At 49.7% G+C, this 12224-nt stretch overlaps 1 protein-coding gene across 4 annotated transcripts in view; it reads right to left on the bottom strand.

Annotated features, from left to right (window-relative positions):
• Window positions 1–11271, bottom strand: part of CYRIA (CYFIP related Rac1 interactor A) — a 107650-nt gene extending 96379 nt beyond the window's left edge. For 2 of the 4 annotated variants that reach the window (XM_047853028.1, XM_047853032.1), the window contains exon 1: window positions 11199–11251. The gene's annotated coding sequence lies outside the window, so the exon portion shown is untranslated. Of the gene's footprint in view, window positions 1–11198 lie in introns of all 4 variants that reach the window. The other 2 variants (XM_047853031.1, XM_047853030.1) reach the window with 2 other exon arrangements.
• Window positions 11272–12224: the final 953 nt, after the last annotated feature.

Genomic DNA, 12224 nt, shown 5'->3' with positions numbered 1-12224 from the left:
AGTTGGTTAAAAGTCCAGCTTCAGCTCAGGTCATGACCTCACGGTTTATGGTTTATGGGTTTGAGCCCCGCTTCAGGCTCTGTGCTGAGAGTCTAGCGCCTGCTTCAGATCCTGTGTCTCCCTCTCTCTCTGCCCCCTCCCACTTGTGCTCTGTCTCTCTGTCTCTCAAAAATGAATAAACGTTAAAGGAAAAAAAAACCCTCTCTTGACTTGATTGTCTTTATTTTCAAAAGAGAAATAGGGGCACCTCTGTGGCTCAGTTGGTTAAGCGTCTGACTCTTGATTTTGGTTCAGGTCACGATCTCTGAAGTTTATGAGTTCAAGCCCCATGGAAACAGCACAGAGCCTGCTTTGCCTAGGATTCTCTCTCTCCCTCTCTCTCTCTCTCTCTCTGCCCCCCTCCCCAAATAAACACATAAACGTAAAAAGAGAGAGAGAGAGAAATAAATATATCTACTTTGCAAGGTTGTCTATAAGGTGAAAAATGTATATAAACAGATGAACAAAATAGAATTAATAGGTGCAAAATGCATGCTGAAAAGCATAATTAATTTCTACTAATATAAATGAAAATTTGAGTGTACTTTGAACAATGAGGGGCCATGTCGGTCCTGGGTAACCTGTAAATCACTAGGCAGAAAAAATAATTCATGTTGCATAGCCCATGAAATATCAAACATACCATAGCTATTTTTGTTTATATGAGCTACTCAAAGTATTTCCTGAGGTTGAGGCTGAAGAGATAAATTTATACAAGCCACAACCTTACTAGCAGGTTACCCAGTGAACAGCGTAAAAGGGAACCAGGGGGTGGAGTCTTGACACAGTGTTTCAAAGGAGGAAAAAATAAGAGACGTGCACATAGCACTCCATTCGTCGGGCACGGGCTTACACAGCCCTCTCCCTCTCCCTCCCAGAGGCAGCCTTGAGCCCGGGAATCCAGAGCCAGGCTTCCCTCATCGACCCAGACCCAGGATTCGCTTTACACTTCATCCAGTGAAACTCACTCTTTAAAGAGGGACTGTAATCCAGGGGGAAACTCAGTTCCCCAGAGACTCCCCAGGCAGTGCTCCCTCCACATCCCGCTAGGTCTCCCTGCTCCTTGGAAGCGTAGGAAGCAAAACTGAGCAAGGATTCCTAGCTCCCTTCCTAGCTCCTAGCTCTTTCTCTGCCCTCACCTCCAGGCTCCCGACGCTGCTTTCCTTCAACGAGGGGACCAGAAAACCATGTTTCCTGGGCAGAGGCAGCTGCCACAGTGTCTCTTCGGGGTTTCTCTTTCTCCTTCTCTTCTCTTTCTCTTTCATAACCTTTTCCTACGTCCCCCCAACCAGTGAGTAAATAAAACTGAATATTTTCCTAGTCCTTAATTTTTTTTCAAACCTATATTAGGCTCTTCTTCCATTTATTTTTATTTTTTAAGTAGTATGCTCAAATGATTTGAGTGTTTTCAAATATGTCCAGAGTAAGATTTGACAGGGTCCTGTGTTTCCAAAGCAAAAGAGTTAGACATTTCTCCCTAAAAAAAATGTGATCTGGTTGCTTCCTGCCAGGGAACCTCAGAATTGCCTATCTCAGTGGTGGTCCCCGGTCCTTGAAACACAAAAGGCCCCCTAGCCCCGTGGGAGCCCCTCAGCGGTCAGTTCCTTAGTGAGCTACACAAAAACCAGGGTTCAAGTTGAGGGGGAGCCTTGCTCAGAGAGCACCTGGCAAGGCTCTGGCCTTGGTAACACCTCCCTGAAGTTGAAGGGACTCCCCATCTTGCACATGCACACACACACACACACACACACACACACACACACACACAGGAGTCCAGGCCTCTCGAATTTACGAGGACCAGCCAACCCCAGGAAGCACCCTGGGGAACTTCAGGACCAGGGTGCCCCGGTGTTGACCATGTTCACCACTCCCCAGTGGCTCCCACAGTCTGCAAACTGAAGGGCCTCAGGATCCTAAAACTCAAGGTCACTTCTCCGTTGTGGAAACCCCCCGTCTTCAGTCAGGCCCCTGGTTCCTATCATGAAATACTGCCAAGTGAGAATCCCCTGGATGATCAGGGTGGGTGCTCAGATAGGAGCAGAGCGACCGATTTCTTATACGTCGTGAGATCCAGGAGGACATGCGAAACTTTCAACCTGGCAAAAGCCAGAGGCATGATACATCAACTGTAAACTTAAAGGGCAAAGAAATAGAGAAGGAGAGAGAGAATAAGGTTGGTCCCCAAAGCCCTGTACCTCCATATTCTATAATCCATATTTAGCCCACAAAGGTGCACAGTATTTCAGTTCCCTGGGTAGACCTCCCCTGGTTCCATGCTCTACAACAGGGAATTTTCACTCTCCTTCCCGACACCGCTTCAAGAATGCCTAGCAATGACCTTCACTACAACCCCAGTCACGAGAGCAGCTGCTGGGACGGCCACCTCCAGCAGGGCATCGGTCACCTGCCGTGCATGCTCAAGCATTGAGTGAGCCCTCCCTGGGCATCAGTGCAGGTGGATCCCACACAAACCAGCCCCCCACCCCCGAACCGGAGGATCAGAGTTGTGAGAAGTAAAGGAACAGCCGGAGGAAACCGACGCACGGGGCAGGGAAGCCTCTTGCCATTCCCCGGCCTGCACGGAGGCCCTACGGAGGACTGAAGCTTCAAGAACACAGCCAGCAAGCCGCTCAGCACTTTTCACTCTGATGAGGGCCCCCACCTCCACCCTAGCCACTCACAGCGGGGGAAGAAAGACTTAATTTACTTAGAAACAGAGTTCCTGGTGCCCAGAGAAGGGAAGCAACATGCCCAAGCTGACTCAACAAGTCAAAAGCAGACCCAAGATAAGAAGCGAGACCTTCTCACGCTCTGGTTACCGCTTTCACTTCCCCATGCTCCCTGGCCAGGCCCCGGTTCCCTCTCATATGGCTAAAATGATGAGTAAGATTTAAAAACTCCCTTCTACCTTCCTCCAACGGCCAATGATGAAACTTGCCTAGAAGCCACACTAGTCCAAAAATTCCCAGTTTATTTTTAGTCCTACGGAATTTTTTTAAAAACTTACTTCGTCCCATTGAAACGCTGGAACCTATTCTTCAAAATTTTTGTTGTTATTGCTGCTGCTGTTGTTTTGTGTTTGTGCCAAGAATGGTCATTTATTTCCTATTACAGTTGACCCTTGAAAAACATGGTCCACTGACCCACAGATTTTTTCAATAAATGCAGGACAGTAGCGTAAATCTATTTTCTCTTCCTTATGATTTTTCTTAACATTTTCCTTTCTGTATTCCTTCCTGTATTATATAGGAATACAGTATATAATACATGTCACATACAAAATACGCATTAAGGCTTTTGATGAGCACCAGATGAGCCGTGTCACCAAAGCATCTAGTATCAAAGGCAGGACACTTGAGGGGCGCCTGGGTGGCTCAGTCAGTTAAGTGTCCAACTTGATTTCGCTTCGGGTCATGATCTCATGGTTCACGAGATGGAGCCCCACATCGGGCTCTGCAGGGACAGTGAAGAGCCTGCTTGGGATTCTCTCTCATCCTCTGTCCTCTGTCCCTCCCCGTCCCTCGCTCGTTCTCTCTCTCTCTCTCTCTCTCTCTTCAGGGAAGCTACGTGTTCTTTTGGGTTTATGAATAAGAGGTCCACAAACCCTTCTTTGATATTCTTTCCTTAGATGTACTTCTAAATTCAGAACCTTTCAGATTTTAGAACAATAATACAGTGCATGTACTATGTCATGTATACCCTGGCAGGCTCCCGGACACTCATCCTTCTGATGAAAAACTTATTCACCTAGAGTGGTATAAATGAAACCCATGAAGAGTCTCATGTACAATCAGGCCACCTTTTGACTTCAAATGAGTTATGAAAAACAACACTTTAACTTTTCAGAGCATTTTGGATTTTGGACTTGCAAATAAGGGAATGTCAATCTTGCAACCTTATTCATTACATCTGAAGGTACCCAAGGGCCCAGATTTGAAACCTCAACACTTCAGAAAGAAAACACACCTATGCACACTTACAAGATAAGGAAAAGACTAAGGGTGGGAAGACAGATTATAGATTAAGTGCAACACTTGTAATGTTCCAGCAAACAATACAGCCAGGTTCGATTCAAGTATAATAGGAAGACTCACAGCTAGAAATATAAGCTCAGAGGAGTGGATCTGGGGGCTTTGTCCAGGGGCAATTCAGCAATGTGTCCATCAGAGAAAAGAGAAGCCCCGTGTCACTTTCTACCTCACACAACAAATAAAGAGGAGCCTAAAAGCAGGAGCGAAAAATTTTTCAAATTTTCTTCAAAGACCAGGCAAAAAAAGGAGGCTGACACCTGGCTAATTAATTTCTTCTTTCCAGTATTCCTGAGACACAAATATCATTAACTTCAGTTCGTAAATTACAAAATTTAGCAAGTCTAAGGAATCTGCCTAGAGGAAGAGCCAGGATTTCAACCCAGGTTTGTTTGTTTCCAGGTGCACACTTGCCCTGTAGCCCCAGGGATATTCACACAGAACTTCCATGTGTACATTTCACCCCTAGACATCTCAGAGAGTTATAGTCTGCTTGTAGCTTTCACAAGGCTGAATTCTGGTCCCAGCCTTGGAAAAGTCTCTGATATGGGTTCCTTATCTATCTATCTATTTATCTATGTCTTTCTCTTGACCTCAGTGTTTGTAAAATAGAGGAAGTAGACCAAAGGTGTCATTCTTGTTTTGACGACATGTGAATCTGTCATTCTGCAAGCTCAGTCCACGGTTTTCTTGTGCTCCCATGACCTCCAGCTGTCTCAGGGAGAAGTCTGAAAAATAAGTTATACACAACCTGCCTCAATTGGGTGGGCTCCACAGCTCAGCAAGGCCATATGCTGCACACACCAGAGGCTCAGCTCATTACTGCTGGATGGCATTCTCTGATGAAGTGGGCTAAGCAAAGGACACCCTCCAAGGATGTCAGTCCAATGCCGAGATGCCGGTCACAGGGAAGCACTGAAAACACAGCTATATTTTCTTTCCTTTCTTCTTCTTTTTTTTTTTTTTTTTTTTGCCAATTTCAAGGTGTGGAGGGAGGCCCATCTAGCTCTTTGAGATGAGGATTTTCCCCAAGACACATCTTTTTAATTCCACACTCCTCACATATGCACGGTTCTCATTTCTCCTACGGGTGGTGGAGAGAGCCCAGGCTTTGCAGGCACACAGATGTGGCTTTAGGTGCCAGCCCACAACCTTCCTAATGAAATGGCATTCTGCAAGTTCCTTAGCACCTCTCCATTTCAATTTCTCCACCCAGAATGGGGCTATCTGTTTCCAAAGCTCATCAAAAGATGACTAGAAGTGACAATAAGTGCTCATGATTCCTGCTGACAATATTTACATGGTTCAGAAGCTGCCACGGCCCACGTGTTACCGAAGGGACCACAAGACTCAGAAGATGAGAATTTAGGCTGCTAGGGAATGGGCAGTGTGGGTGGAAGACCCCGGGTCTTCTCTGACTCCCTGTTAGTTCGCCCCTTGGCCACAACATGCTGCCACCTTATTCTAGGCTACTGGGACCCAGCCCCATGGTTGCCCCTGGAAGGGCCTATGTTTGGTCAGTGGGAAGGACAGAACTTGATGGAGCGTTGACGAAGTTGTGTGTTTCCCTCTGTTCCTCACCATCCTAAAATGATTGTGCATTTTCATTTGTTCTAAGGCCTGAGAATCATCGAACCAAATTATTTTTTGAAAAACATTAACTTAAGACAATTGCAGTAACCAAGGCATCTGTGAAGCCAAGCCCTCCATACCCATGTCAGCAGAGACCCTGGAATGTGGGAGGAAGCTGGTGACTCTGCTCCCCACCTCTGCTGAGTATTTGCAACCCTTTTGTCTCTCCCTGTCATCACTGGCTTTGACTTATTTCCCTGATGCTCGATCAGAACGTGGTTCCCTTTCTGTGAGGGAGAGCAAGGTTTCTTTGCTCCTTGAGAGGATTATTTGAAAACACACCAGCTCTGCCTCGGCAGCCTTGCTGACTAAGGCTGCCAGCCTTGCTTCCTTCCCCATCACTCAGGAAAAGGAGCCCAGGGGCTTATTATGATCATTAAGCTAGATGTGGAAGGGTCCTTTTAAGTCATCAAATCCAACCTTCCCGTGTCACCAAGAGAGAAACCGACCAGGGCATCGAGGAGCAGAGCTGAGAGCCACGCCCGGGTCATCAGCTGTCTACGCCACGTGCTTCCCTATCCCAAGCCTCTCAACCTGCAACATGTCAGGTGTATTTCAGATGCTCCGCAAACAATACCATGTGGACAGAAATGGACCGCCTTGCAGCAAGAGTCAAAACAATTATATTTCCCTCTTTCTCCGGCACACGAATGCCAAGCTGCGTTTAGCAATGTGTCTCCTGCTCTGCTTCCCCACGGAGTGAGAGCCAGCTGCGGGCAGGGATGATGCCACACTGATCACTACGTGCCATCTCTGGCAGCAGAGGGCAAGGGCCTGCCCTGTACGTATCTGTTAAATAAGTGAATGAGTGATCTCATCTTTACGCTTGATCCATCATAAAACTGCAATTAAATGCTTTGGGGGCACACCATTTCCCCGGTTTCATTTTAGAGATCTAATTATCTACACCATACAGAATTTTTATTGGAGAGTGAAGTCATTAAATAAGCAGACACCAGACTCTGGCCCTGAGATAATTGCCAATAAGAGCACATCTGTCCGCAGCGCTAAGCTGGACCAGGTAAACACATTGCTGGGGAACACGGCACCATTTTCACACCTGATTCGCTGGGACAACGGGTTCTCAGACCAGGGAAATCGGGCTTCTGAATTCCTGAGAAAGGCTAGCGGTGAGTAATTCCACAATTGCTTCTCAATACTTTCCTATTCCTAGAGGTGGGTTCTAATGACAGTTATAAAATCAGTCCCATTTATTTCAGTGACAAACCGGTAATCCATTCGTGTGCAGAGGACGCTCCTTTCAGCATCATCAAACGCTTCCTCTTAACTTGGACATGTCAGATTCCTCTTCCATTCATCACCTCCCAGAATGAAGCCTCGGCCAGCTGCAGAGAGCTCCATTAATGCTACGCTGAGAGCAAAACTCTAATAAAGTCTCTAAATATTTACTATGAGTCTAAGTTACTGACCAGGTCCTCCCTGTTAAAATCTGCCCTTGTTCTCCAAACACAATTACTTTAGGTCACTGACACACCAGCCAACGAAATGACAAGACTGTATACCAACGCACAAACAGCGAGCAAGCAGGACCCAGTTTTAAATTCCGGCTGATGGGCTCTGTGTTGTTACCTTGCCCCTCCCGGTTTCCTTAACTGTGAAAAGGGGCCGATAATACTAATGTCACAGAATTCTGGGGAGGATTTGAGAAAATGTGTATGTGGTAACTTAAAAAAAAAAAAAACAAAAAAAAAAAACAAAAGGAAGCTACACATGCCCAGAATAAAAAGCACGAAGCATTCATTTGCAAGTATCCTTTGACAAAGCAGCCAAGAAACACAAGAGGGAAAAATGGTCTTTTCAATAAAAGGTGCTGGGAAAACTGGACCCCTTTCTTACACCATACACACATATAAGTGCAAAATGGATTAAAACCTTGAAAGTAAAACCTGAATCCATAAAACTAGAAAATACAGGCCATAAGCTCTCTGACACTGGTCGTGGCAATGAATTTTTGGATTTGACACCAAAATCAAAGGCAACAAAGAAAAAATCAACACGTGGGACTTCATCAAATCAAAGTACTCTCACAGATAGTAGCTTATCCTTGAAACTCAGAGTGTTCTTTGCCATTTCAAATAGGTTCCCCCTTGAGAAAACAAAAGTGTTGGGGATTTGCATAGAGTCCCCGTGTGGTAAAGGATCATTTCTCTGGTGAGAGATAACTCAACGCTTAACCAGCAGTTGAGGGTCCCGAGCATGGGCAATTTGCAACCTTCCCAGATAATGAGTGGATCTCCAAAGGCCAGAATTAGTCCAAAGAGCTCCCCACCTCTGCTAAGAGGACCCAGAGGCCTAGTACCGGAGAACTCTTTCCTAATCAATCAGACTAAATACTGGCAAATGCACTACGAGGTGGGCACCATGCCAGACCCCATAAAGACATTAAGATCGTTTACATCTCAGAAGGCAAGTAGCGTTATTGCCATTTTACAGATACAAGAACTGAGGCTCGGTGTGGTTATCTAGTCCAGGATCCTACAGCTACAGAGTTTGGAGTCATAGCTGACTCCAAAATCCACTTCTTTCCAATCACCACGCTGCCCTGTGAGGGAATTCACGCAGCCTCTGAGAAAGGATTTTAACCAGGATGAAATAGGAGCCAAGCACACGATGCCCGATTCAGCCTTAACCGTGACCTAGTCAAATTGTCATCTCCGGGCCCTGCATCACCGTGACTTTGTCACACCACCTCTCTGACTGTATCCTAAGGATCTCTTTCCATGTCTGACTACATTCTTTGAAAAAAGGAATAATGCGCATGTTTTTTGAAATCCCCAGTTCCCACAATTATGTTTGGTGCCGAGTAGATGCTCAGTGAATGTCAAGTAGGTGAACTAAGTGAATGCAACGTCAAGGGCAGACAAGATGGCTTTAAGGAATGCCTCTAACCCTGACATTTCACGGCTTAATTCTTTCTAGATCAGTTCTAATCTCTGGGCAGTAGTTCGGGGTCTCCAACACTGAGATTTCCCAACGGGATGAGGACATTCAGGTGCTTCAAGCTATCGACTGTTCAAAGCACCCCCTATAGGCTACTCCACGCCATCCTTCAAGAGCAAGCTAACATGGATAGACGCGTAAACCCCATTTTAAAGACTTGAAACTGAGGCCCATAGGAGTGACGGACGCCCCCAGGGCCAACATTCGACAATGAGGCTGCTGATTCCCTAGTCTTCTCATGTTACCATTTGCTTCTTCAGAGTATTATTAATAAGCCTGGAGCATAGGCAAAGTGAAGGGAGAAAGGGGAGAGGGTGAGAAAGGAAGGGAAAATAAAAGGGAAGAGAGGAAGAGACAGGGCAGCTTCTCTGGAGAGTGTCACCGACAACTGGCAGTCGGTGACCCTATGGCCCTGGAGAACTCTGAACTCCTCACCCAGGGCTGGCTGGGGTGGGGAGCGTGGGTTTACTTGGCTCTCCGTGCCCCTGACTTACCCAGTTGCAGCTAGGCCCTGAGAGCAAAAGCAAACTGAATGCTTCTTGGTCTGAGTCAAAAACAGGAAGTCACAAGTGGCTTCTCTCGCCTCTCAACTTGGGTCTCCAACAGTTGGGGTCAAGGGTGCACCAAAGGACCTGACAGGGAGCTCCCTGGCAGCTCGCCTCTGTGGGAGTCCGCAGCACCTCTAGAACGTGGGGGTTGGGTTGCTCTGCTGCCCCGGGGAGTTGGCAGTTGGGGAGCAGGACCAGGAAGCCCACAGGGTGGGAAGGCAGGGAGATGGGCTTCACGATGCCAGCTCCATCCCTGAGTGCTAAAACCAGTGTGACCTGAGGGCAATAGTCACTGGAGCTCAGTTTCGTCATCTGCAAAGTGGGGACAGCCCCTACGGCACGGGGCTGTCGTGAACAGCAGCAGTGAGCCCCTTACCATACACGGAGTCCAGTATTAGCACCGAGGCAGTCTGCCACCCCCTGTGTGCTGCCCGCTTCCCAGAGATGCAGATGGGAGGGGGTGTGGATGGGTGGGTCCTCACCTCTCTCCCCTCACCGGAGCCCAGGGCCAGAAGGAGGTGAAGTTCTGCCAGCCCCCAGCCTGGGCCCAGTGCCCATGTTTATGACTGTTTATTTCAGACCAAGTAGAAAGGAGAAATTAGAGCCATAAAAGACAGGACAACAGACCAATAAAAACCAGCTCCCAGAAGAGTCAGAAGGAGGAAGAGAGGCAAAACTGTCACCATAGCAACACAAGACAGTCAGAAGCACGCAGGGAAAACAGCCCCTGTTCTGCCTCCTCTCTTCACAGCAAAGCCAGCCTGGGACCCCATTCGGAGCTCAAGGGAAAGCCAAGGACCCACCCTAAAGCCTGAGCCCCCAGGCCCAGATGCCCGGCCTGACCTGGCTGGCTGCCACCCTCCTCCTGCTGGCCCTCGTGCAGCACGGGGTCCCAGCCCTTCACAGTCCCAGCCCAGCTTGCTGTGCCCTGGGGACTCAATGATATGCAGATGGCACAGGCCCTATCCAGAGGGACGGTGATGGGGAAAGACCGGAGGAAAAGTTTCCAACAGAGTAAGGCAGGAGGCCCACAGAGCTGTGGGGGCTACTAAGGCCCCAAACACTTGCCCCATTACTCTGCCCCAAGTCCTTGGGGAGCAAGCAGGGAAGCCAGCACATGGGTGAAGAGGCCAAGCCCGGAGCAGTGGCCTGTCAGCGGCTGGGGGAATTTGGAGGATCTGGGGGTGGGGTCAGCAAATACCTCTAGAGGTCTTAAATGACAAAGGTCTTGGTTCTGGTCTCTGGGGACACTGGCCAGCAAGTCAGAACAGCTTGGAGAAGGACCTAGGAACCCACTGGCCCATTTTGACAGAGGCTTCTTGGTCCTTCAGCTGGCAGGCAAGACAGGTGTCTCCACCGAACAGCATGGCTGGCCTGGGACCAGCCTTTTGGGAAGTGGGTCAAATTGTTCTCAAAGCTCAGGATCTGTAAAGTCCCTCTTGCCAGCCTGGGATTCTGAGGAGAAGGAAGTGATCTAGAGAGGAGGCCTGGGTCCTAGGCACAGCAGTGTGCTGGCTGGCTAAGAACATCTGGGGCAGGTGGCAGCAGAAAGGTCCAGGTATGCAGGCACTGGGGAAGCGGTCATCCTTGCCTCTCAGGCTGTAGAGAAAGATGGGGATCCCGGGCCTCTGGTGGTGGGAAGAGGGAAGCAGAAGGATGGGGTCTCCTGGAAGAATGGCTCTGGAGCTGATGATACCTGGCTGGGGGCCGGGGATTGAGCGGTTGAGGGGTGAGGGGGGTGATCTAGAACACAAGCAGGAGGCAGTCCCGGAGAGCAGGGCAACGGGCGCACAGACGGACATTTGGACGGCGATCGCAGGAGAAGGGCTGAAGGACTGGGTTCTCGGCTCTCCCTCCCTCCCTCCCTCCCCTGAAGGCTGCAGGGGCATCGGGGGCCGGGGAAGGATGGCAGGGTTCTCCCGGCGCCTCCCGAACCCCCTTCCCCGCCGACCCCCACCCGTGATCCCCGCCGCGTCCCCGCCGCGCTCACCCGGGCTCGCCGCCGCCCTGCTTGGCCGCGCGTCCGCCGCTGCCCCAGCCGCCGCCGCTGTGGACGCCTCTCCCGCGGCCGCCGCAGCCTGCGAGACGGCCCCGGAGCCCCGCCCCGGCCCGCCCCCAGCCCGGCCCGCCGCGGCCGCCCCGCCCCGCCCCGGCCCCCGGGGCTCCCCACCCCCGCCGGCACCCGCCTCGCCCCACGCTAGCGCGGCCACCCCTTCCACGTCCTGGGGCCGGTGCCGGCCATTTCCACACAAGGTAGCCCCTGCCCTTCTTTCGGCCTTGGCCGTTTGGCTTTGCCCCGCAGGAGGAAGCCCGGACCAGCCCTTATTGCTTCCACACACTGAATTCCTCCGTACCCATTATTCCCTCCAAGAAAACCAAAAAAAAAAAAAAAAAAAAAAGAAAAAAAGGCCCTGCAGTCAATCCCTAGATAGATGGGCACGCCCACCCTCAATTTAGTGCCCACGCCCCCCCACCAGACCACCCTAACCTCTACCCACACTCTCAAATTACTTTGGGTTCTGAACCAGCCTTCCTCCCTGTTCCTCCTTGCTCATACTGTGAACAGATTCCCAGCCCTGGGGGCTGCGGTTATCTGATGGGACCACCAAAAAAGTCTTGCAAATTCTCAGTCCAAATAACGTTAACTACCCTAAAGAGTAAGCCTGCAAAAACACTCTGAAAATTTCTATGATGCAAAGGGAATGTAAGGGATTACAGTGTCATTGTCATGATCATTGTTTTAAAACATCTGCCACGGAGGCTTTATGCATTAGAGAGAGAGGTTCAGGAAACCAGAGAGGTGCACAGTGCCAAACAGGTTGTGAGTCAGAGCTCCTCTTGGGGGTGGGAGGGCAGGCTTCTCCTGCTTCCTTTCCCAGTCAGTCAGCCAGAGCATCATGAAACATCTATTAACCCCCTACAATGGGCCTAGCCATGTGCTTGCAGCCATGTCGGTTTCCCCGGGGGGGGGGGGGTGGGGGGGGTGGGGGGGGGGGGGAGGGTGCTGGGGGGGCAG

The sequence above is a fragment of the Prionailurus viverrinus genome, chromosome A3, assembly GCF_022837055.1.
Source record: "Prionailurus viverrinus isolate Anna chromosome A3, UM_Priviv_1.0, whole genome shotgun sequence".
In the NCBI taxonomy this organism is placed as follows: domain Eukaryota; kingdom Metazoa; phylum Chordata; class Mammalia; order Carnivora; family Felidae; genus Prionailurus; species Prionailurus viverrinus.
Note: the sequence above shows the minus strand (reverse complement) of the source record. Positions and strands in the feature narration are given on the sequence as shown.